This window comes from Onychostruthus taczanowskii, unplaced genomic scaffold, assembly GCF_017590055.1.
Source record: "Onychostruthus taczanowskii isolate IOZ18803 unplaced genomic scaffold, ASM1759005v1 scaffold127, whole genome shotgun sequence".
Classification (NCBI taxonomy): Eukaryota; Metazoa; Chordata; class Aves; order Passeriformes; family Passeridae; genus Onychostruthus; species Onychostruthus taczanowskii.
Window position 1 is genome coordinate 725815 of NW_024498429.1, and position 25559 is coordinate 751373.

General features: G+C 42.9%; 1 protein-coding gene and 1 long non-coding RNA gene across 3 annotated transcripts in view; one reads left to right on the forward strand and one right to left on the reverse strand.

Moving 5' to 3' along the window:
• CHST8 (carbohydrate sulfotransferase 8) overlaps positions 1 to 25559 on the forward strand; it is a 140929-nt gene that overhangs the window by 30524 nt on the left and 84846 nt on the right. The gene's annotated exons all lie outside the window — the stretch shown is intronic.
• Positions 17238 to 25559, reverse strand: part of LOC121331646 — a 110078-nt gene continuing 101756 nt past the window's right edge. For both annotated transcript variants that reach the window (XR_005952044.1, XR_005952045.1), the window contains exon 4: positions 17238 to 17412. This is a non-coding gene — a long non-coding RNA (uncharacterized LOC121331646). The remainder of the gene's footprint in view (positions 17413 to 25559) is intronic.

The window sequence follows — 25559 nt, forward strand, 5'->3', positions numbered from 1 at the left end:
AAGATTTCAATATTTGCATATTTGCTGATCTAGAGGAAGAAAAGATCCAGGTTGCCTGAGAAATGGATTATTCAGAAGAATAATGTAAAATTCCCATGAGGTGCTGCTTGTGGCAACAGGGGAATCAGACCCTGTGTTTAATTTCCCCAGACAGCTGTGCAGACCCAAACAATGTCAAAGATACTGCTTCAGGGAGTGCTACATCAGACACAGGTGGCAGTTTGCTAAACCAAGTCTCTCTGCTATTTTCCACAGCAACCTGATCCTTCCCTTTGAATTTTATGAAAGTGTAGCACAGGTACAGCGAGGCAAGAAAGAGTTAAGAAGAAAATGTGGTCTTCATACTTTTCTGATTTTGTGAGCATGAATCTCTTTCATGGAACAGCTGTCAAGTCAGCCAAGGAAACAGGTCTGCTTAGGTCTCCTGACAATACCAACTGCTGTTGTTCATGTATCCTCAGTGACAGCAGCAAGATGAAAATCGAAATGAATCGCTCTACAAATGAGACACTTTTCTGCTTTGACTTTCCAAATGTGACAGTGTTGTTTGTTTTTTCAGTCAGCAACATTTAGAGATGTTAGAAGGCTCTGCTGTCAGGAAGTTGCTCAGGGGGCAGTTTCAAAAATTTAAAAATAAAAGGGGGAAGAAATATGCATAACAGTTGCTTGCATAATAATGTTTGAATTTCTGTCCGTTAGTACTACTGCCACAAAACTGGGCAGCAGAATATTCCTAGCCAAACAAACGACTGCAGGCTTTGAGCAGCAGCTGTGAACATTTCACATCTCACTACAAAGTATTTATTCATTATCATTGCTGTGCTAAGGGTGCAAAATGGGGGTCCTGGCCACAAAAGCTCAGCCCCAGCTCCCCTGGAGGGGCTGCAAAGCACAGATCCATTCCCTTCTGCCCCCTGCTTGGCAGAAGAATCTTTGTCAACAGATCACAAATTACAGAGAAAAAGATTGTTAAGTCTTCTTCAATAAGAGCTTGAAATAGGAACATTTGCCCTCCTATGCAAACAGCTGAAAACACCCTCCAAACAAGCATCTGCAGTATATGTGAAATAATATTCCTCCCCAGCTTGTACCAGGAGAACCCAAGGCACAAGGTATGCACTGAAAGCCATCAGTTCTCTCTTGTTTGTGCAATATGCAGCAAGAAAAAAAACCAAACTTGTAAAGACTGATTTTTAACAGGTACATTAAAACTCATGAGCCATATCGAAACAAACACTGAAATATATTTTGTACATCCAAATGAAACCTTTCTTTTAAAATACACCTTCCTTGTGTCATTCTCTCCTAATGTAACACCAATACCATATCTATTACAAGAAGCACAATCCAGCTTTTAGATTTCCCCACAATTTCAAAAATAGAAAAAATGAAATGCTATCCCCCTCCCCAAAATAAAAACCAAAAAACCCTAAAAAATCAAAAAAAAAAAAAAAAAAAAAAAAAAGGAGAAGGCTTTTAAAAATGTGTTATAAATGCCTCTTGCAGCAGATCAGCTCAGGCAGTACTGCAGCAGCACAGAGGGAAATGTCTCTCACATCAGGATGGTTTTGGAGTGTACTCAGGGATTTCTTGTATAACTGGCTCAGTTACTCAGTGATATCCCAAATCTCTAGAAACTTTTGGAAGTTTTCTGTAAATCCACTGAGTGAAAATCTGTTCTTAGTCCATGAATATTTCTCCAAAGCCCATCCTTGTCAAACAATCGACTTTAAAACTTTCTGTTATGTCAAGCAAAATTTATTTTAGGGAACAGCTTCTCAAAATCCCTGGGTCTGCAGGTGCCAGCTGTGAGACATCCACAGAGCCCAATTCTGTTTTAATAATTAATATCAGTACTATGGCTAACAACACTTCCAATCTGAGAGGCTTAAAGTGATTTACAAATACTAATTAAGCCACCAAACATGTTGTGAGTGTCCCCACATTACCAATGAAGGAAGAAAACTCTGTAATCTGGTCACTTTATACAGAAAACCTGTGAGATTTGTCAATAAAAAGTGTCAAGAACCCCACAATTCCAGTTTTGTACTGCCATACAAAAGCATAAAGTATGCTGCCATACTGCCAGCATAAAGCCATCTTGTGTTCCTGAGGTTTTGTTAATCTTTTTTTTTACTATTTTCAGATTATACAGTATTTTCTTGAACCATATGGGTAGATAAAGCCAGAAATTCTCCATCATGAACGGATTGTTTATGATAACCAGATTAATTTGCATCTGGTCTTCTCTGAAGCTGAGGAATAAGTGAAGATGAGCACCATGTCACTGCAGTTCCCAGCACTGCCTTGTCAGATCTTGTAGTTTAGCTGCTAAATTTAGAGCTATTCTTTAAAACTCTCCATGCTCAGAATGCCTAGTTGGGCTGCTTTTTAAACTCTCTTTTTATTTTCCCCACAAATTAAGCAATATAGCAGATTTTGAAAAATATCTGGGGAAGGGGAAGAGGCAAATTTTTTTGTTTCTTTTGAAACTGTTGCAATCAGGAGTGTGTTCTGCTGAACAAGTGGCATTGTTGCTAGTAAAGGGACAGTGTTGGAGACAGTGATTTTCCTTTTGATCTCCTTGTGGAAGGGTGCTCACATATGACTCTGCTCTCACTGAAGACAAGTTCTTTGCATCTCCAAGTCAAAGACCTGAGAGTCAGACCAAACTTAGGACACAGAAAAACTCAGATCAGAAACTAACAGAATAGTCAATTATACAAAACCTTCATCAGATGACTGGTGATAGTGCTGATAGCACACTTTCTCCTCATTTTAGTGCTGATGCTTGTGCATCACAAACCTCCCTCAGTCCATCTGTGGAGGATGCCAAAACCCAGAAATATTCAGCATTTTGTTTAGGCACTCTGAATTCATGTACCAACAAGCATGAGGCAGCTCAATTAGCAGGACTGCACTCCTGAAGGTGTAACAATCCTGAAGTGCAGGCAAAGGCTTTCAGTGGTGATCAATCATTTCCCATCCCTTCCCAAAGAAAGCAGAGCTGCTGCCAGCTGGCACAGGGCCAGCACTCCCGGCTGGCAAATTCCAATGAGGGGCTGCTTGATAAGGAATGCAACAGAATTTAATTCTGGGATTTTTGGCATCACTAAGCTGAAGACAGAGGAGTAAGTGGGGACTTCCTTGGCTGTTAGCAACAGAATATTGCCCTCCTCCACAGCAAACCCTGCCACAGGGACAGGCTTGTCAAATGAACATGTAAACCCCTACAGATTTCACCCTATTGATATCAGGCCATTGCTTCCCCCTTCTGATATTTTCTATGTACCTTCTTCTCCTTTCTAATTCTTCCAGAGCAATAGTCTCTATTTTTTTGAAGCCTCCAATATTCCCCACCAGTGCATCTGGTCCTTTTCCATTTGGCCACTCCACCTGAAAAGTAGCCCCAGCCCTGGGATATCTCTGCACTCCCCTGACAGCCAGAGGAACAGGGCCAGAAATTATAAATTACTCTATTGTGCCCCAAAACTGGCAGCCCAGAGTGCTTGCTGATGCATTAAGCAGAGAATGCTCCTGTCTTCACCATCCATGTGCCAGACTGGAGCTGGGGTGGAAGAGCAAGCCTGGCCAGAGCAGTCTTTTGCTGGGCTGTGTAGGCACGCCAAAGGGACCACCCCAAGGACATCAGGTGTGCCAGCTTGCCCTGCTCTAGGATACCTGTGGGCTTTTTCATAGCATTTAAAATGTATAAATAAACTGCTCTGGCACAACTGAGCTGGGTTTGGGGCTGCAAAAAGCAAGAAATTTTCACATCTGTCAGATTAATTTGAATGAGGTTGGTTAGTCAGAGCAGTTCAGTGGTTTGGAAAGTAAAAATAAGTCCTCAAGAGAGGAGTGGAGCCTCAGGGAAAATGATGATAAACAGACTTACCAGCAGGCTACACAATTTACTGCAACATATTCATCCATGAGTATGAAAGCCATGTGTGTGTCTGTAATTTGTATGTGCACACACACATTCACAAATCAGACTCTAGAGGAAGAGCAAGAGGTCTTTTGTCCCTTAAGTCATTGGAGCTGAATGGATTTAATCAGCAGCTTGATAAATTATAACCCCCTTCATTTGCTCAGGTGCCACCACTCAGACCTGTGGTTGTGTCCTGGACAGGGGATGGTGGCAGTGCCATGCCTGTCCCCATGCACAGGCAGCCAGCAGGCAAGAACTGCTACTTGCTGTCCTGAATTTCCTGCTCCGTCCTCCTGGGCTCATTGAAGGAATCCTTGCTACTGTGCAGCTTTAAGTCAATCCTGCCTTAACAGTTTTCCCATCTTGACCCCGGTATATGTTTGAAGAATCCATATAATACATATAATATTTTATATTGTATTTAGTTATTATATTTGACCTACGCCAGAAAAATGTAACATTGACTGTTTCCCAGGATTTTAGAGTATGCTTTGGAAGCCCAGGAAACCCAGGATTCCTTTTCTTTCTACCTGAGCATTTCTTTTTCAGCCCAAGTCCTGTTTTGACTGGCTTTTCTGAATGTAGCACCATAAAGAAGCACATATTTCCAGGATTATAGAAGGTGGGTTCACTGCAGGGTTCAAGCATCAGCTGTTGATCTTTGTTCCTGTACTTTGTCATAGTATTACTGCAGCCCCTAAATAACACAGGACTGAATTGCCAAACTAAAACCACATCATTTGTACAGTTTCTGTGTGACAAAAATAGCAGGACCCAAATTATTGGGTAATGCAGCTTCTAGTACTGCACAGAGTAGCTCAAGCAGCAGATTGTAATCTCTTTTAGACCAGTATGAATAACCAGGTGTAAACTGGTCCAGCAGAGACCAGAACCTGCCCCACGGAGTGCACCCAGCTGTCCCTGTCCATTTGCTCTGCACCAAGGCTGAGGCAGGATCCTCAGGCAGGGTGTGCTGCTGGGGAAGGACCTGTGCTGGGGAAGGTCCCACCTGAGCCTCAGCCTGGCTGTTGGACAGATCCAAAAGGGCCTTTCTGCACATCATCAGGGTCTCTGACAAGGGCTAAAGTGGCCCAGAAAGAATTAAGTTTGAAATATTTAGGAAACATGGTTGTGAATTTTGTATGTTACAGAAAATCAAACAACACCCAGAGTAAGAGAATCCTGGATTATTTGGGAGTAAATTGCACATGAAGGCCACACTGATCAGTATATGGTGACAAGCACATTTTCTAAAGCCATCCTGGCATTCCGGTGTATCCCGTGCAAACCCAACTCTGTGCTCAGTGCAGGTGGAACCTCACCTCATAGGAGAGACTCCCACCCTTCTTTCATTACAGATACATGAAAGACTTAGCAAATTCAGAGACTCTCCTGAGAACTGGTCCTGTGGTTTATTTCAGGTATGATTTTTGGTCTTGTGATATATTTCAGGTATGATTTAATTTTAAAAATGGAAGCATTAATGGTATAGACAGAACATATAGTGCAAAAAGTTTCTGACAGTGCAAGAAGGAAGCTTGGAGTATCCAGAAGATCAGGAGTCATTGCTTTTATGTTATTCTGATTTGATTTTGCTATTGATTCACTTTGGTTTTGACAAAGAACATGTAAACTGAGGTGTAGTACACAGTCTCTAAATAAGCTCCTGTCTGGAATCATGCTGAAATGCACGTTGCTCATATTCCCCACCTCCTTCACCAGGGGAATTTTTCTGTGAGCAGTTGTTTAGAAAGTTGTTTTGCCAGGAGCTTTTGGCCATGTGCTGCATGCAACATTTTCGCACAATAAATTTAAGAGAAGGTAACCTCATTATGCAATTGTTCTTGTGAACATTAGGAAAGCTATTAAAATTTGATGTGATCATTTATCACAAGCATAGTTATTACAAATACTAATACAACAGATGTGATTATAGTTTACAAGTCAGTGCTACATGGGAGGATGGGATGTTGGCAATCGTTTGTCACATTTAGCTTAGAATTAATTTTTATTAAATAATATTATAAATGCATCATTTTGTTTTTTCAACTGTGCTCCCAGATGGATGTTTGTCTTCTAGTGGATCACTGTTTTAAGTTCTCTAAATAGTTGTAACTTCTAATATTAAAATGGGTAAGCCACCAAATAATGCCAAATATTTGACATGCTCCACCTGTCAAACCCAGTTTCAGACAAAGAATTGGTTGTGTGTTTTTCAGAATGCAGGACACATTGTACAAGTTAACCAGCTTTATAACAAAATGTTCCTTCTGGCTTGATGCTAGAAAATATTGCTTCTGAGAGGAGATTATTTATTTATTCATAACAAAAACCCAACAGTTCTACCATATGTTTTGATGTCAAATATGCAATGTCAGTCAGGCATGCTCTGTTAACCAAGACCATTTGCCTGCCCTGTGTCATTATAAAAATCTCTGTGTTCTGTGTTTTCCTTTTGGACCATTTCTTTTAGACATACGTGTTTGCTAATATCCAAATGCTAAATCAATCAATAACAAGTCAGACTTTGTGCAAACAGGAACAGGAGATGGGGTGTCTGAGCATCAGCCCGGGACACATGATTGACAGTTAATAATTTCCTACCTAGTGATCTATGGATAAGCTTATTTTTGCTTTCATCTTAATACCAGGTTATATGCAGAAGGTATCAAAAAATACCTCTTCTACTGTCATTTATAGTGACACTTGCACTCAGCTCATCTAAGAGCCTTATTCATCAGGTACTATCAAAAATATGCAGCTAAATAAGAGTACTTCAAAAATTATTAGAATTAGCTTCTAAGGGCTTAATGCCACCTTTAATTAACTATAGAGCAGAAACATTGTCACTGTCAAGTGTAGGCTAATCCATTAAATTTAGGATTTTGAATCCTTGTTGGTACCTGTGACTCCAGCATTTTCCTCCCCTAACTCTTCTACCTGCTTTCCAAAAAAAGTTGCAATGTGCAAAATGTGGAGGTTCTTGAAGGATGTCCTTAAAGCAAGGATAGGGATGAGCCCAAATACCAGGCAAGATGGAAAATCAGATTTAAGGGTATATGAAAATACCCCTGCCTTTGAATTGCTAGGATAAAATGGAACAGATACCTCTCAGTATGGGGCTGTCTGTGAGAGAGCTGAATTCACTGCACTGCTTAATCCAGGGAGAGGAGAAACAGAGCAATTTATCAAAAGCATAAAACAGTATTTTCGTCCTGCTGCTCTCCATTCACACAGAAAAAAAAATGTGAGTTGTTTTGAGGAAGCACAGATAGGATTGTGCTCAAGATTTCCAGGGAGAGGAACAAGACTGGGCTCTGTCCTCGACTGCTGCAGCCCTCGCTGCCATTGGCACCGAGGCTCCCACCCTCCCTGTCCTGCCAGCCCTGTCCTTCCATCCCTATCCTGTCCTTCCATCCCTGTCCTGTCCTGCCAGCCCTGGCCTGACCTGTCCTGTCCTGTCCTGCCTGTCCTGTCCTTCTGGCCCTGTCCTGTCCTGCTAGCCCTGTCCTGACCTGTCCTGCCCTGTCCTGTCCTGTCCTGTCCTGCCCTGTCCTGTCCTGCCTGTCCTGTCCTTCCATCCCTGTCCTGTCCTTCCATCCCTGTCCTGCCCTGCCTGCCCAGCCCTGTCCTGCCCTGCCAGCCCTGTCCTGTCCTTCCATCCCAGCCCTGCCCTACCAGCCCTGTCCTGTCACTGTCCCCACTGCAGGGCTCCCAAGCTCTGCACAAACCCAGCAGTGGTGAATGTTAACGTGCTGAAGTCCACAATGCTTTATGAGGCAAAGATAACACTGGGGCTCCCATGGTTTCTGTGAAGACAAATCAGTTATCAGCTCTTAATCCTTAGATGAGTTTTCAGTTTTTAGCCAAGTTTTGTCCTAATTTTAATTCCCACAGGAGATAGAACTAGAGTAGGTAAGCTGCTGCTTTCACTCACCACAAACACTGGCAAACCCAGGGTTTTTTATTTGACCCCAAGTGACAACCTTAGGAGGAGAGACAGCCAGCAGGCTCTCTGGCCTCCCAGGTATGGCATTCACCTGGAATACAGATGACCTAAGATCCTGTCCTGCTACCAAAATAAACACAACAGAAGGTTCAGCCTAAATCTGCACATCCCTGTCAGCCACACATTCTGACTCAAATGGGATTTAATTCTTTCTGCAGAAGGGAAACTGTTGCAGCTGAGTTTGAGAGCAGCACCTACACTCAATTGACCTTGTAAGGCAAGTTCAGCCCTAATATTCACACCCTTAAAAGCCAGATGGGAGGTTGAGGAGACTGACCAATCTCTTATCAAGGTATCATTCACTCCCAAATACATTAAAATACGTTTTGTCAGCTACCTAGGGCAGAGTATACAGCACCCTTCCCTAGAAAAACCACAAACACAGATATTTGTACCATGTCCCAGGCAGGTCCCTCCTTGCCCTGCCTCTGGCACAGCCAGCACTGCCTGGGTGCTTTGAGGGGCAGGATGGAGGGAAAGGCTTCAGCTTTATGGAAAAGTTAAGGAAAGCCTTTCAAAAGTTGCTTCTGGGGTAGCAAAAAAAGCAAGGGGAAGTGAGTATTGTTAACAAAACAGAGTCCCTTGAGATATATTTTATTTGCCAAGCAATGTACACAAAAACCAGATTAATTAAAGTTACATTCATATATTTTAAACAGCCTTAAATTATTGATTTCCATATTAAAAATACATGCAAGCACAGTTTCTTCAGCAATAAATTTTTAAGATGGTGGGACATTTTACATCATACTGTTCTCTGGAGACTTTTCCTTGCATCTTGGGTTGTTCATGAAGCCAGGAATAATGGAATAGGAATACTGTCTCTGTGGACAAATCAAGTCACCCTTTCACAGGACAGCATCACTTTCCATTCTAAAACTGTCCAATCACGTGGTTAAATAGACCAGTAAGACACAAATTTGAACAGAATTTTTAATTCAATGCTTTGCTTTTCAAGCTGCAAATTGAGTGAAGTTTTACACACAGGTGATAGACAGAAAAGTCTTCATAGGCTGAGACTTAAGTCACCAAATTCTTGTAATTTTTTCTCAAAAATGGGGGCAATAAAAAGCATCTAACCTGCCCCTCCACAACTCCAGAGAGTGAGCAGAATGTGCAGGGAAGCACTGTCAGAATTGGTGCTTGATGTGAAGTACGGCCACTGAAGCTGAAGCTTGCAAGTTTTTGACAATTATAGCTCTACCCTGCTGTCCTTCAGTGGAGCTGAAGGGAGGTTTGCCTGAAATTGGTTTTGTGAAGCCAACAATGTGAGACTGCCATGAATATTTTAAAGTAAAGGAGTTGGAATACTCTAATGATCTCATGTAAATCTAGTCTAAGAAATTCATTGGTAATTTTTTTTTAATGGGTCATTAAGCAGGGGAGAAAAGGTTGGAAAGCAGCCTGAAAAGGAGAACATTTTCAAAAGCCAAAATACTCCCCAAATGCTTCAGAGCCATCCAATTAATCTAGCTTGGGGAAGCCAAAGGAGAGCAAAGTGACAGAGCATCAAATACATGAGTAACTATAGGCAGATGCTCCAGTTTTTTTCAGGAGACAGCAGGAAGTCAGTAATGCATAGTTACCATGCTTAAATGCTGAATTTGAACCTCATATACATTTAAAAATGCCTGTGATTTAGCATTTTCCTCCTTATCATTAGTGCTAAAACCAGAAGTCCTGCAAAAATTCCAAATTAAGCAGGAGTGCAAAGCATGGTGGTGCTACCGCTGGTGAGAGTGCCAGCACCTCGTGGTTCCCTGGCTCACCTAAAGCCTCACCACTGCACAGCCTGCTGCAGGACACTTGTTTCATTAGCTGTTCAATTAATTCTTTTTTTGTTGTGGAACAGCACAATTATTTCTTAAGAAATTGATTTTTTGAAAAAACCAACAAAACTGCCCTTGGCAGATTTTAATGCCTAATTTCCTTAGTCATCATGTGAATGCATACTATTATTTGGAATGTGGGAAGAGCACATTTGTGAACATTTTGGTGAAGAAGTGATTGGGGTAGGGCTTTGTGTGCACAGCAGACACACAATTCCACAGTCTGCCTGGCACAGCTCACTCATTAAATCCCATCCGTTTTCTGTTACTTTTCCCTTGAAGATTTATTCCAGAAGCAGCACTACATCTGCAGCATCCATGCCACGTTAGCAATTACCTACAAGTGTTTGGGATGTTGAAATAAATATGTACTTGTTCAGCCCATGCCCAGGGATTACTTTTCTTCAGGTAAGGTCTGGCTGAGCTGTACTCAGAATCTGGGGTGCTCTCCAGCCCTTCTCCTCCTGTGCACAGGAGTTGTAGCAGGTTCTCTCTCAGGTTCTTGAGTTTTGAGCTAAGGATTGATGGCCCCTTGTGATTTAATTTGGATTGCCAACCTTGCTTGTGCAGAGAGACAGAAGACATCAGTAACCAGGATACATATAGATCATATTCCCACCAATTCCCACAAGAGAATTTTTTCTCTTAATTCCTGCTATAGAAGTTCTGTTCCTATCTGATCCTCACGACTGCAGCACAATGACCAAGTTCCTGGCAACCTGCAAGACACATCCTCACCTCTCTGAGGTAGAAGAGAGCCCTTGTCTTTGTTTGGAGGCAGGTCTGTGAGGGGGACTGTCCCCAGGGCCAGCAAGCAGAGTGGGCACTGCAGTCAGGCCACTTTGGGCTGGTCAAGCACCACTCCCATAACCAGAGTGAAAGGGGCTGCAGAACAGCAGTGGGCACAGACTGAGGAGCCCTCCCTCTGTATTTCCAGGGTTTAGCAAATGTTCCAATGAAGCAGTCATCTGAAATACTTGGGTCATTAGAATGGGTCAGCTATTGCCTATGCAAATACCTGAATTAGCTTCAAAGAGGTATGTCTTTGAAAAAAATGATCCTGGTATAAATACCAAACAATTTTTTATGAGGGAAAAAAATCAGATTTTCATGGCTTTACTTAGAAGTAATGCTGATGGCAGCAATTCTGGGAAAAGACAAGTTTGGGTTTATGTGACAAACAGACCTTCACAAATTACTGAGGCTGTTTTGTAAGCGATTGGTGGCCCACTGAAATGAGTCGTGCAATACACAGAAAAGATCTGGGGCCCTGCCAGTGATTTAACAGGACAAGGGCAATGCCAAGTACAAACAGAGGTAAAGTTTGGAAAAAACTGTAACAGTGGAGCCTCCTGCAAATAGCTAATCCAGATGATTAAACAAGAAAATCATTAAGATAGATATCATCCCTAGTAGCATACTTAGTGACTTCAAAAAGAACTCAAAAATTGGTATTAATGTGTGCTGGAGAAAGAACTGGTACCCAAAGATGTGCTCATCATAGACAAAAGTATTTAGATTGCTTTCAGGGAGAATTAAGAGACCTGGACCATTCAGAAAAGTGAATAAAAAATATTTTGTTGACTAGAATTGGTCAGAAGAATTTTACCTAAATCCCTGGTTATGGGTCAGACACTTGGGGATGTCTTTGCCTGTGCTCCAGACAGCCTCACTCCTCTCTGTTTTTCCCCCTGGCACCAAGTGTCTGCTTTGGCCTCTGTCAGAGTGCTCTCCCCTAAATGGGGCTCACAAAACAAAATAATGCTTCCCATCCAAAGATCAAAAAGTAAATTTGTAATGGAGATGGCAGCTGAGTACCAAATGGCTTGGTGTAAACACAACTCATGTTTCCTGCATAGACTCTGTGCTTGAAAATACCACACTGGTTAGGAAGTTCACAGTTTTGCATGCCATGAGGCATCAGAAGCATCCCTTTCATTCTTATTCGTAATTAAGAAGTAGAATATCATTCTCTATACTGAATGTGTTCTATATGTTCTCTATATTGGAAGATATACTTTTTTCTCTATATTGAAATATATACTTTTTTCTCTATATTGATTTTTTTTTCTCTATATTGAATACATATTCAATATATTCTCCATATTGAAAGGGTTGGAAAGTGTTGCCTATATTTAGACATTACAACAATGTCCCTTTCCCAACCCCTGGAGCAGGTAAGCATTTTAGATATTTATAAACTTGTTCATTAGTGCTCCCTTCCCTCCCATGTCAAGTTACACAAACAATGAACAGGAGCACAAAAATTCACCTAGGGCCAAGGTATTATTGATCATAATCATAACATTCCAGTGACAGCTGCTTACATTTACTGCTGCTCTAAATATTAATAAGGGTTAACTCTAAGTTATTGGCATTATTATAGAAAGAAATTGGATATCACATTTCTTTGTAAATTCCACTTTTTCATTCTGTAAATATCAGTGCATGTTAAATATCTGAATTTTCCCTGTATTAAAGGTTCTAAAGTTCAAGGTAATTAGTGCAATCAGGTGCCAAATTATTCAAGTCCCAGGAGAGCAGTATTTAGAAGGAACTATGGCAAAACTTCAAGGACTGAATCTATGGTATAATTAGTATAAACCTCACATTTTTAGCAAAATATAGTATTTAAATCATTTGTTCTGTGGATTTTGCAAAGCACGGCCTATAAAAATTTTGAAGGACCTTAATCTGACAAAAATAAGAGTTAAATTATCTTATAATTATGATGTTAATGTTTGACAGAGAACACAAATTACTTTAGGAAAAAGCCTAGCTAGTTGGGTAGATGTTTCTGCAGCACAGTCCAGAAATCAAAATTATATAAATCTAAGTGCTGTCTAATGTTCCCTAATACTTACTCTGAGTCTCATTTTCCTCCTACCAGAATAATTTCTGTTTTACAGGTCTGATACTGAACCCACTGTCAGGGAGAGGTGGTACCTCAGAAATGAGAGCATACATATCTGTCGTCAAAGAAAAATAACTAAGCTGTACACAACAATTAGCAGCCATCAATTCAAAATCTAATTTTAGATCCTTGATTCTGGAAAACCTGACAAATAGTTGCGATTTCACTCCCATGAACAGCACTAAGGGATCACTAAGAAAACATAGTTAAAACCTTGCATACAGGCAATGATGTCTTTCTGGAGAGAATTTGATTCCAAAGGTAAATTCAAAGATCCCTGGTGCTTATGTCTAATAAAAACAAAAATCTCCAAAGATAATATTTTAATTAAAGCAATATCATTTCCTTGAATACACAATTTCCTCTCTGTCCCTCGGTCTGTTCAGCCTGGCCTTGAGTAACAGGAGCAGTTCTGTGAGCCCCAGCATTAATGAAACCCTTGTCTCCTACAGATTTGTGTGTCTCCATTGACAGAAAATCTGAGCTGGTCAGGCTGAAGCTTTTCTAGCAGTTGGGACATTTTTTGAGTTGTTCTGTCTTGGAAATCCTTGCACACTGTGTGGCATGGGAGCTCACTGTGACCCTCCCCTGAGCAGAGACCTTTGCTGGGCTTTCTTACCCAGGTGCCAACTCCATGAAGCTGCCAAGGGTGCCATCCTTGCTGGGATCCCTCCTGCTCCTTTTGCCTGATCCTGGCCAGTGTGTTCAACAGGGATGAGAGGCACGAAAACACACATGGACCTCTACACTTGTATAAGGCTTTTCTCCACATAAGCCAATTTTTTAAAAAATAAAAGTGTGTCCTGTGCCTACAGTGACACAGCTGGAAGAGAGGCTCAGTGGTACAGACACTGCAGCTGCCTGCTGCCAGTGCTGTGGCTGGAAACACAAATCTCACCCTCCCCTCTGCCCTACTCCCATCTAACTCAGTGTCCTTCAGCCTCGTGGGGGTTCTCCCGTGGGAATCAGTGTGGCACCTGAGTCTTCTCCCTGCAAAGTATTTAGAGTTCAGCCACTCCCCCCAGGCAGCCCCAAAGGGAGAATCATTACAGCTGCATGATAAACAATGCCTGGGTAAAGGTTGTCTTCACCATTTTATATTGCTGGGACCCATTCCTCTAACCTTTCTCCAGCGAAGCATATGTGATATTATACGAAATACTCACCTAATCTAGATGACACTGCAACAAGCACATACCCAGCGCAGCAGGTGGGTGTTTTCCTCAGCTGAGGGAACTGACTGTGCCAGGCTGATTAGTGCTTAACACAGACGAGCCCGGACGTGTCAGGTCTGTCAAGAGCTGAATTTTCTGTGTTTCACACAACATTCACAGAATCACAGAATATGCTGAGCTGGGAGGGACCCATCAGAACCATCCAGTCCAGCTCCCAGCCCTGCACAGACACCCCAACAATCCCCCCTGGGCATCCCTGGGAGTGTTGCCCAAACACTCCTGGAGCTCTGGCAGCCTCGGGCCGTGCCCATTCCCTGGGGAGCCTGGGCAGTGCCCAGCACCCTCTGGAGAAAGAACTTTTCCCTGATCTCCAGCCTGACCCTGCCCTGGCACAGCTCCAGCTGTTCCCTGGGGTCCTGTCCCTGCTCAGGAGAGTGAAGAGATCAAAGCTGCCCTGTTGTGAGGATGTTGAAGACCCCGATGGAGTCTGACCTCAGTCTCCTCCAGGCTGAACACACCAAGTGCCCCCAGCTGCTCCCCCCTGAGGGCTTCCCCTGCAGACCCTTCCCCATGCCCAGGGCCTCCTCTGGGCCCTCTCCGATGGCTTCGTGTCTTTCTCATGCTCTGAGCCCAAAGTGCCCCGGCACTGAAGGCGAGGCCGCCCCAGCCCAGCCCAGAGCAGAACAATCCCCCCGGCCCGGCAGGGCTGGGCCTGCTGCCCCAGGACAGGGATGTCCCTGCTGGCTGCCAGGCCGCCGCTGGCTCGGCTCCAGCTGCCGCTGCCAGGAGCCCCAGGTCCCTCCTGCAGCTGCTCTGCAGCCTCTCCTCCCCAGTGCCCCCACAGCCGGGGCTGCCCCGTGCCAGGGCAGAACCCAGCCCTTGCCTGAGCTGAGCTCGCCGTGGCTGGGACCGCCCTTCTCTCCCCTTGGCTGGGTCTCTCTGCAGGGCCCCTCTCCCTCAAAGGAGTCAGCAGCTCCTCCTGATTCAGTGCCACCAGCAAATTTCCTGAGGGCTCCTTGGAGTCCTGGGTCCACACCATCAGTGTGGTGCTGAGCACAGGGCTGAGGGTGGAGCCCTGCAGAGCCCCCCTGGTGACAGCCCCAGTCTGATGTCACCCCAGCCATGCCACCCTCTGTGCCCAACCCCTGAGCCAGCTGCTCACCCATCCCACGATGTGTTTATCCAGCTGTGGCCTGGACATTTTGTCCAGAAGGATTCTGGGAGAGTCAGTATCAAGACCCTACATAAATCCAAAGTTATTACATCTAGTGGCTTTCCTAGATCAACCAGAGGGGTTACTCTGTCGTAGAAGAAAATCCGGTTTGACAAGCAGGGCTTTTCCCTCCTGAAGCCGTGCTGGCTGTGACCAATGACTGCGTGGTCCTGGCAGACCCTCAGCACCTCCCAGAATAATGTTTTCCATTATTTTAGCAGGTCCTGAAGTGACACTGACAGTCCTGTAGTCTCTGGGGTCCTCCTTCTTGCCTTTCCTGAAAATCAGAATACCACTCACCAGCCTCCAGTCAGCTGGGACCTCTCCAGATTCCCAAGACTGCTCAAATCATCAAGAAAGGTTTTGCAATGACATCAGCAGCTCTTTGAGGATTCTTGGATGATTCTCCTCAGGTCCCATAGATTTTCAGGGATCCAGCTGGAGCATCAGATCTCACACGATTTCAGGGTTAACAGGGAGTTGATCACTGTCACAGTCATGGTCCTCCAGCTCAGGGCACTGAGCCCCCGTGGTCCCTGATCCATGTTGGAGACAGAGGCAAAGAACGCAATAAACACTTCTGCCTTCTCCCTGTACCTGTTTGGGAGGTGACCATCCTCATCCTGAATCAAGACAATATAATTTCTGTACTTCCTTTTGTCATTAATATATTTGAAAAAACTCTTTTTTATTGTCCCCCATGTTTCTAGCAACTTCAAGTCCAACTGAGCTTTGGCTGCACAGGCTTTCTCCCTATGATGGTGAGCAGAACCCAGCCCTTGCCTGAGCTGAGCTCGCCGTGGCTGGGACCGCCCTTCTCTCCCCTTGGCTGGGTCTCTCTGCAGGGCCCCTCTGCCCTCCTTTCTCCCTATGATGGTGAGCAGCATCTCTCTGTTCTTCCCACAGCACCTGAACTTGCTTCCACTGGGTGTAAACCTTCCTTTTTTGCTTAACTTCCAAGAGGAGATTCCTGATCAGCCAAGCCACCCTTTTGCCTCTCCTGCTTGACCTCTGACATTTGGGAATTGCTGCTCCATTGCCTTTAGGAGGTGATGCTTAAAAAGTGACAGCACTGATGGACCCAGCACCTCCCACAGCATTTTCCCTGGGGATTTAACTCACTGGTTCCCTGAGGAACCAAGTCTGCTCTACTTCATAAAGTGTAGTTTCTAAACTCCTACCTGTTTGATTGACAATTTAATCCTTTTGGATCTTTTTATTCCCCATGAAAAAAGCCCACCGCCCCTCTGCCCTCAAAGGAGTCAGCAGCTCCTCCTGATTCAGTGCCACCAGCAAACTTCCTGAGGGCTCCTTGGAGTCCTGGGTCCACACCATCAATGTGGTGCTTAACTTCCAAGAGGAGATTCCTGATCAGCCAAGCCACCCTTTTGCCTCTCCTGCTTGACCTCTGACATTTGGGAATTGCTGCTCCATTGCCTTTAGGAGGTGATGCTTAAAAAGTGACAGCACTGATGGACCCAGCACCTCCCACAGCATTTTCCCTGGGGATTTAACTCACTGGTTCCCTGAGGAACCAAGTCTGCTCTACTTCATAAAGTGTAGTTTCTAAACTCCTACCTGTTTGATTGACAATTTAATCCTTTTGGATCTTTTTATTCCCCATGAAAAAAGCCCACCACTTCAAATGAAGGATGCTGTGTTTTTAATCAAATGTCAGGTTTGAGCACCTCAGCTCCAGTGCTTTGGTGGAAAGCATTTGGCAATACAGGGCATGTCAAAATGAGTAGAGCATAACAGCCAAGTAGAGGAAGAGAGCTCCCAAATATGTTCTCCTGCTTCAAGGTTATCTCTTAGGTTGAAGATTACATGTTCATTTGTCTTGGCTCATGTCAGGGGGTGCTGCCTTGACTTGGAGAAGAGCTTCCATCCCCCCAAAGTGCTGACTAGGCTATATTTAAGGCTGAAATCTTGAACAAAACAATACCTTTTATATACTGCTATAATTGAACAAAACAGGTACTTTCCAAGCACTCAGCTGAGTCTCCCAGTAAATATCTCTCATTCTCCTCCCAGAGAAGGTTTATGTAAATCTTAATTACTGCATCACAGTTCCAATATTTACTGACATGCTGTAAATCCGTTGTGTACAAAGCAGACTAGGATCCAATAATACAGAGGCATTGTTTAATTATATGTTTATTAGAGCAGTAAAACTAATAATCCCCAGTAAAATCTTTGAAAATTATCCCGTCATGATAGAGTAATCACTGTCCTTTCAGCGAGGATAAAAGCACAGCAAACAGACACTGCTTTGTCACAAAGCTGCAGCAGGCACAGCACACAGCTCCAAGTCCAATTCATTCTGTCAGCCTTACACAATCTGTGGATTTTAAAACATGCATTAGGAAAGCAATGGAATAATTCAACTTTCGGTGCCTATATAAATTATTTCTTTTCAGTGAGTCTCACTCACAGGGAATGGATTCTAAAAGCTCATTTTATACACACAGCTCTGATCCAAGGCCAGAACAGTTAGGGGGTCTTCTCTTTGGACCAGCTGTCTGTGGATGAGGCCAGTCCTCACAAGTCCTCTCTGGGGCAATTCAGCAGGGCTCTGGCAAGGTGGTTTTGATATGTACAGAGTACATTTCTGTTCAGTCAGGTAGCATAAGGGCATTTTGCTTTTCGCTGGTTTACTGTGGCCCTGTCCTCTTGGTTAGAGTGTCCCATAATGCATGAGGATGCAGGCTGCTCATGTACCAGAGAAAATGTATATTTATCAGCAGCCTTCCTTTTACATTAATTCTAACAGGGAGAAGAACACTTATTACAATGTGCATGTATTTTTCCATGTGGAGACAAAGCATCAATGTCTCTTTATCTGCCTGTGAGTTAAGAAGCTGTTCTTCAGCTTGTGGGCTGTGGCTGTTGCTAAGACAACTGCGGTGCAGCCGTTGACAATGTCCATGATCATGCACCACAAGCTGCAATTTACCCACAGGTTCTTCATTTATTAGAGCAGAGAAACAGCAGGATAGCTGCTGCACCACGTCCCACATGATAGAGTACTGTGAGCATGGTATGAGTGGCTGTCACCACCTGCTCTGGGTCTAAACTGATGCTGCATTTGAAAGGAAACCCAATGCTTGGTAAATGTTTTATCAAAGTGTAACCTCTGAGCCCGGGAAAGGAAATTAAGGAAAACCTCACCACTTTGGAAATGCCTCAATAAAACACAACTGTCCACATTATAAACTTTGAAGGAGTTCCTCAATTTTGTTGCACACCTGTGATATGATATCACACGATATCTAAATGTAAGAATCCTTTGGAGACTGAGGAAGCAAGCAAGAAACAGCAGTCTGGGGCTTTGCCTTTTGTCACTCCGTTACCTGGCAAGGAATAGGGCAGTAATTAGGATTCTCATGCAGAGCCAGCACTGCTTCATGTAGTGTGTTTTACCACCTGGGAGGATGAGCTAAAAACAAAAGTTCTTTGCTCTGTAAATGGTCTGTACTATGTTGTTCACTTTCTGGGAACACCTTCAGGATCAGTTAAAGTGGTCACCTTCAGATCAGGATCCAGCTCCTCAGGAGCAGCACTCCAACAGCACAGCCTTCCCTACTGCCAGCAGGGTTCCACAGTGCACAGAGTTAATTGGGCCAGCAGAGTCTTACATTCCTGTGCTGGCTAAAATATAAAATTATTGGGATGCTTTTCTAAAAAACGGTGTGTTGTAATCCTATGACCATGCAAAAGCAAGCGATGAGTCACTAAAGGTTAATGAGAGGGATGTGCCATGTGTGGGCTGGGCTGAGCAGTCACCTTCTTGCACAAAGACAGGGCTGCAAGACATGGAGGCTAAGCAGGCAAGAGGAAGAAAAGAGCACCTGAACCCTCAGATTACTGGAGGAGCTCTTAGGGCAGCAGCACTGCAGAATTCAGTAAGGCACTCTGATATTCCTGAATTTCAGTTTTAAATTCTTCACAGTGCACAATGGTGTCATATTGCTGCTGCAGTGACACTGAGACATCAGGAAAAGCCTCTGCTTGTCTTGTTTTGTGTATCCAGCCTCCACAGACATGCACCTTGTGTTCAGGGGCTTGTCAGCACCCAGCAGCCGTGTCTGCATTACTGCTGATAACAAGCACTAGGGAGGTGAGGATTGAAAGACAACTGCAGAAGGAGGCTATGAAATGCATGTCAAATATTCATTTTCTTGTAATCCTGTACTTCCATTTCTCTGAGAACCCCCCCACGTCACCAAGACATTTGTAGCTACAGGTTCCCACTCAGATTTTCTCATGGACATCAACCAAGCCATTCTCATTACTTGAACAGTGCTTCACATTCTACAGTGTATAGGTCTTTAAAATTCTTCTTCTGCCTCCCTATTTTATCATGTATTTATTTTGTGCATAACTATTTTAGTTTACTGCAATAAAATCCATTCTCCTTAAGGCACAATCTATAATGAACAAATAAAAAATGTTATTTTGTTCAGAATGCATTATGAACAGCTTAGTATCAATTTTAAGGAAGTGTGACTAGCTTCCTAATGGCTTCTTATTTCAGTTATTCCTAGCTGCAACTAAGCCAGACAAATGCTTTAAAATCGTTCCTATTAAAGCACTTGAGAGGTTTTTAGCAATGCTTAGATGTGCCATCATAAGACATTTTAAATAACACACCTAAAAATAGAACTGTTTCTAGAGATCATACAGGAAACGTGCCATAAGGGAAATATGCTTATGATAAAAGAGATTTCCTATACATATTCTTAGCTTCATGAAGCCACTTGAGAATCCCATTTTAGAGACAGGAAATTTATGTACCTTAATCCTTATTTATGTTCTTCAAAATCAAGCTATCTTCCAAGCTGCTCATGTTTGAATGCTCCAGTTATGTCCTAAAGGCTCAGCACTTCAGGAAAATTTCTGCCTTGCAGGATCCTGATTTCAGGTTTAGGTTTTGAGTATTATTTTCCATACTTGGAGTCACAGTGGAGTCCAATATATCTGAACTCAAGAAACTAGCCCAAATTTTCCTGCAGCGATTCACATCTGCCAGACTTCAACACATACTTTGATCAATCTATTCATTCCCTGATTTCAGCTTCCTAATGGAGTTCTCCAGATTCCATGGAGCTCTGTGGGGCTGCTGAGCATGAAAGAAACACCAGAGCAGCAGGTGAGGTGCACAGGCACATCCCACTGAAAGCCTTTCTCCTGCTGTTCCTCCCTGCATTCCTTGCCTTTTTCCCAAGAAACACATGGATGTGGAACATTACAAACAGCTCTTAGAACACTACAGGTATTCAAATCCAAGGAATGGTTCCTATTGTTCTTCATTTTTGTTGCAATTAGGTCTGTTACACAGGCATCCATTTTCTCATCTGACATTTCTCTCTCGTCACTGGAGCTGAGCAACTTCCACAAAAAACAGGCAAGTCCTTTGGGCTCCCTGCATTATTTGGATCTTGGTTTGCATAGTATGACAGAACCAAATTGGAGAGACAAATTCTATTTTTAGGTAGAGGAGAGTGAGTGTTTGACACTGTTAGAACTGAGCAATGACTGGCAGTAAAGGCACTGAGGGTCTGAGCTCCCTGCATTGCCCCCCAGCAATGACACGTGGTGAGGTCAGAGTCTCCCACACACTGTCCTCAAGGCTTCAAACCACAACCATCACAGGGGAATTTGTGACTGCACAAGAGTGTGGTCAAGAGTCAGACATCATACAACACACTTAGTAGGTCCTTCATTTTCCTCTGAACAGTACCTATAAATAAGTAAAAAAAAATTTTTTTTTTCTTTTTTTTTTTTGCAAATAGTATAAAAGGAGCCTCTGAACAGTACCTATAAATAAGTTAAATTTTTTTTTTTTTTTTTTTTTTTTTTTTTTTTTTTTTGCAAATAGTATAAAAGGAACTAGAGAATGTCTTATGTGTCCCCTAACTGTAGGAGTGGTTGTTAGAAAGAATGAATGTCCTGGCTGGACAGCTGCTGCTGATGAATTTTGACATGGATAGTATTAATGACAGTCATTTATGTGGAAAGACAAAAGCCCAATATTCTCTTCACCTATCTTTTGAGATAATGGTAGAGATTGCTGTCCTATTCCTGAAGGAAAAACAAAAAAATTCTATAAATTCACTTAGGTGTGTGTATTCAGCTTTCTATACATTACTCTGCAGTTTTAATTTTTGGCACATGATGTTATTCCTATTTATCAACAACCTGACTTCCCTTCTAATGTATTGCATTTAGAATCCATTCAAGAGTATGACACACAATTCAGTGTGGCACAAAACAGGATGCATTAATATATTCCACTAAATCCCTACAAGCCCCTTCTCTGTCCGTCAAAAACCACAAAGTGTAATGCAGGTGCCTCCTGACTTCCCATCACCTTGGACTTAGCCAAAAAGGAAAGAGTTAATTCTAGTACAGAAGGGCAAGGTCCACTCATTTAATTCCTTTCTTATTTACTCATTTCTCTTAAATCAGCTTAAAGAGCAGGTACTTTGTTTTAGAAATTGAATCACAGTTTCACTTTGGAAAGGCAACTCCTGTCAATATTACAGATAGGAAAGGGGTCATGAAAATTCACACCTGCTTGGAGCCCTAGAGGGTGATACTTATCTCTGCTGGGTCAACTGCAAAAGCACTCTATTCAGAAGTAAAAGGATGCTATAAGCTATGTCATAAAGGCTGGACCAGGAATGATTGGAAATAAAAGAGATTAAATGGAGTAGATCCCAAAAATGTAAGATTTCTTCTCATTATTATACAGATAAAAATTGTGTATATAGAAGTTTGCATTTGAAGAGATGTATGTTAGGTACTAAGTCAATAATTGAAGGAGAAGAGAGGAAGCAGTGAATCATTCAAAGGACCAGAGACAGCAGTGACTGAAAGATCTGTTGGGCTGCATTTTTGACTGATGGAAGCATTTGCATTTTCCAGGAAAACAAAAAACAAAACAAAACCCACAAACAAACAAAAATAAAATAAAAACAAACAAACAAAAAAAACCAGAAATATATTTCATAAAGAGAATTGAGTTGTTAAGATTATCCAAAACAACAAAGGATTTTCATTTCTCTGGAAAATGAATCTTGATGGTACAAAAAGCAGAGTTTTTATTAGGCGGGGTTGAGATTCTCCATTCTCTCACACTCTGTTTCTCCCCACTGCCCCCAGCAGCTTTCAGTCCATCCCCATGGCACCTCAGCCTGGAGCCTCTCCCACAAAGAAACTCCCTGACAATAGCAAGAGGAGAAGAGAAAGACAATTCAGAGAATTTGACGTAAATACTACCCAAGTAAAAGGGTTTTGGTGTCAAGATAGTGTTTTGGTATCATACTGACAGGACATGGCAAGCTGCAGAAGTGTGTCAAAAGAAAAGAAAAGGATGGAGAGGAGTTGCTGAAGGAGAGTTCAGGCAACTAGGAGCCACCAAGGAAAATTCATCTCCCAGGACAAAATCTCAAATTCCAAAGGCATGCAAATTTCCATAACTAGGCACCTATATTTGTTTCAGTCTCCTGTGAAATTAAAAACCCTATTTACTGATAGAGATAATTCTTTAAATGTAGTTGTTATGGCAAGTTACTTATTCATGGCGTTTTAAAAGAAAGCAGCATTGGGGTTTCCTCCATGGCTAACATGGGTGTACCTGGCGGGAGGAAAGGAATGAATCAGTGACTTTGGGGGTCTTTTTCTTAGACCTTTTCTTTCAGACATGAAAGCAGCTGTGGTAAAACTATCACTAACAAAATCCAGAAGATCAAAGAGCTTGCAGTAAGTCTGAAATGTCCCAAATAAAAACAGAGTACTTAAATTGCAAATCCCTGAACACAGTGAAGTGTCTCCACAGTTTGGTGAATTACCCAGCTAAATGGAGGAAATATAACAAAACTGCCCTAAATAGCTATTCAATAACTGTCACCAGTGAACCTTCAAAAGGAACTAATTTTTGAAATGTCTTGATTAAAAACAAATATAAAGTATTCCTGCAGAGCAATTACAGGATTCTTTATGTCTGACATGCCCTCACTAATGAGGACAGATACTGAAGTTAATTTTTATGAGAGTTCTTGTCATCTAATATTATTAAACTGGACTGGCTTTCAAGGGGCTCATAAGCAATTTGTTGACACTGTATTAAAAGGTTCATGTACTGAATTATAAGTAGTATAAAAATTTGGAACAGAGGCATAGAGAATATTTTTGGCTTCCATAATTGTTCACCATTGTTTAAAATACATACCTTGTGACACTCATTTGTATATTACCAAATTACACTGGAAAGAATATTGATTCCTTTCTAATAAATGAAATGGCAGCAAAACCACGAGGACTGAACAAGTCCCTTTGATGAGCTGGTAAGAAGGACATCAGCATTAGAGTCTGGCTTGAAGAACAAGGAACACTTACAAGTCTGTGCTTATGTCATTCAAGAGTTTACTTCTTTGTTCAAATAATAATTATTTTTCTACATTAGTTTTTTTTAAATATTTATTATTGGTGTGAGAACTTGATAGCATGCTGAAATGAAAGAACTGTTCCTGGATTTAGTTCTGAAATACTAACAAAATAAACAAATGAAATGCAAATAGGTTTTTATTCTCAGCACAGACTGCACTGTAATGATTTAGACATATAAAGAAGAAGCTATATGGTGTGAGAGCCATTTCTGAAATGGCTATTCTCTCCTATTTCTGAATTTTACATGCAATTGATGAAAAGGTTCAACTTCTTTTGTTGGTGAGGTGTCTTTGTTATCCCAGCACCCAGGCAAGCATTTGAACAGCAGCACACTGCATTTCCTTCCAGGGAAATACCCCTGGGAGACAAGGGCAGCTGACACACTGCATCCCTCAGGAGCACACAGAAAAGGAAAATCCACACTGGGGCTGCAATTTGGTTGTTGCAGAATCAAGAGATGGCTGGTTTATTCCCAGGGATTCAGTGAGAGGTCTTGGCATTGCTCAGGTTCTCTGCTCCCCTGCCCCAGAGGCAGCTGATGTCTGACCCACCTGCAAACCCTTCCCTCCCTGGGATCTGCCCACACAGCCTTTGCATGGCACCCAAGGAAGCTCAGGAGTGCTCCCAGAGCTACAACCAGGACACGGTGTACAAAGCTGGGTTTTGTTATTAAAGCTTGGTGCAGATGCACAAACACAAAGCAACCGTAATGCACATACAGCTTTATCATTTTTATAAACTCTTTTAAAACCAGCTGGTTTTCCTCAGCTGTATACTGTCATTTTATCCTGCTCTCATCTTACATATACTTTGATTAATATTTTTTTTTGTAATTAATTCTGTGCCCTTGATGAATATTTTAATTTTTTCCCTATCCAAGTCTTTTTGTTCCTCCCCCAATAAAGAAGTTTGCAATGTGATTAATTCAAAACGGCAGGGAAAAAACCAACTGAATGGAATTGTATAAGGCTTTTAATTTTGGGTGCCTTTCCCCCTCCCCCCCACCCCCAAAGAGGATCAGTTATTAAGCCTTACTACGTTGATATTGTCACTTAACTTAAGACCTATAAGCAAAGTGGTTGCCTTGCAAACAGCACATTTGGACCATTTTAAACAAAATTTGACATGGTCAGCAAACACATCTAACTGAAATGAAAAGTGTCTGAAAAGCACTCGTTGTGGAAGGAGCAATTTCAGGCAGTAGGGTTAGGAGAGAGGCTGCTGGGAAGGCTCCTGTAGATGAGGGGTGTCTGTGTCAGGTTCATTTGGTGAAGTCCTGCATCCCACTGCCCCTGGGGGAAATTCAGACACTAAAGTAGAGGCCTGGCATGCAGCCACTTTTGAAATGAAAACAGTGGTTTCAAAGAATATGATTTAAAAGCAAAGCTAACTCTCAACACTGAATAACTTGATGTGAAAGGCCTGCACTTCCCTGCAAAGCACCCACCCAGCAGCAGTGCCCAAACTGCAGCCCTGTCACACAAACATCTGCATGAACAGCTGGCAGCCTGCTGCAGAGCCCAGGAGGCTCCAGGATGAGCAGAGGATGGAGCAGCTCTGCTGGGAGGAAAGGCTGGCACAGCTGGGATTGTTCACCTGCACAGGAGAAGCTTTGGGCTGAGCTCAGGGTGGCCCTGCAGGGCCTGAAGGAGCTGCAGGAAAGATGGAGAGAGACAATTGCCAAGGGCTGCAGGGACAGGACACAGGGAATGGCTCCCAGTGCCAGAGGGCAGGGCTGGATGGGATCTTGGGAATGAGGAATTGTTCCCTGTGAGGGTGGGCAGGCCCTGGCACAGGGTGCCCAGAGCAGCTGTGGCTGCCCCTGGATCCCTGGCAGTGCCCAAGGCCAGGCTGGACACTGGGGCTGGGAGCAGCCTGGGCAGTGCAAGGTGTCCCTGCCATGGCAGGGGTGGAATGAGATGAGTTTAAGGTCCCTTCCCAGACCTTTCTGTGATTCTGTGATCTTCGTGCCTGTATTGTAAAGATGTTGGGAAGGAGAGCCATAATCAGATGATGTTTAAACCCTTTCTGATG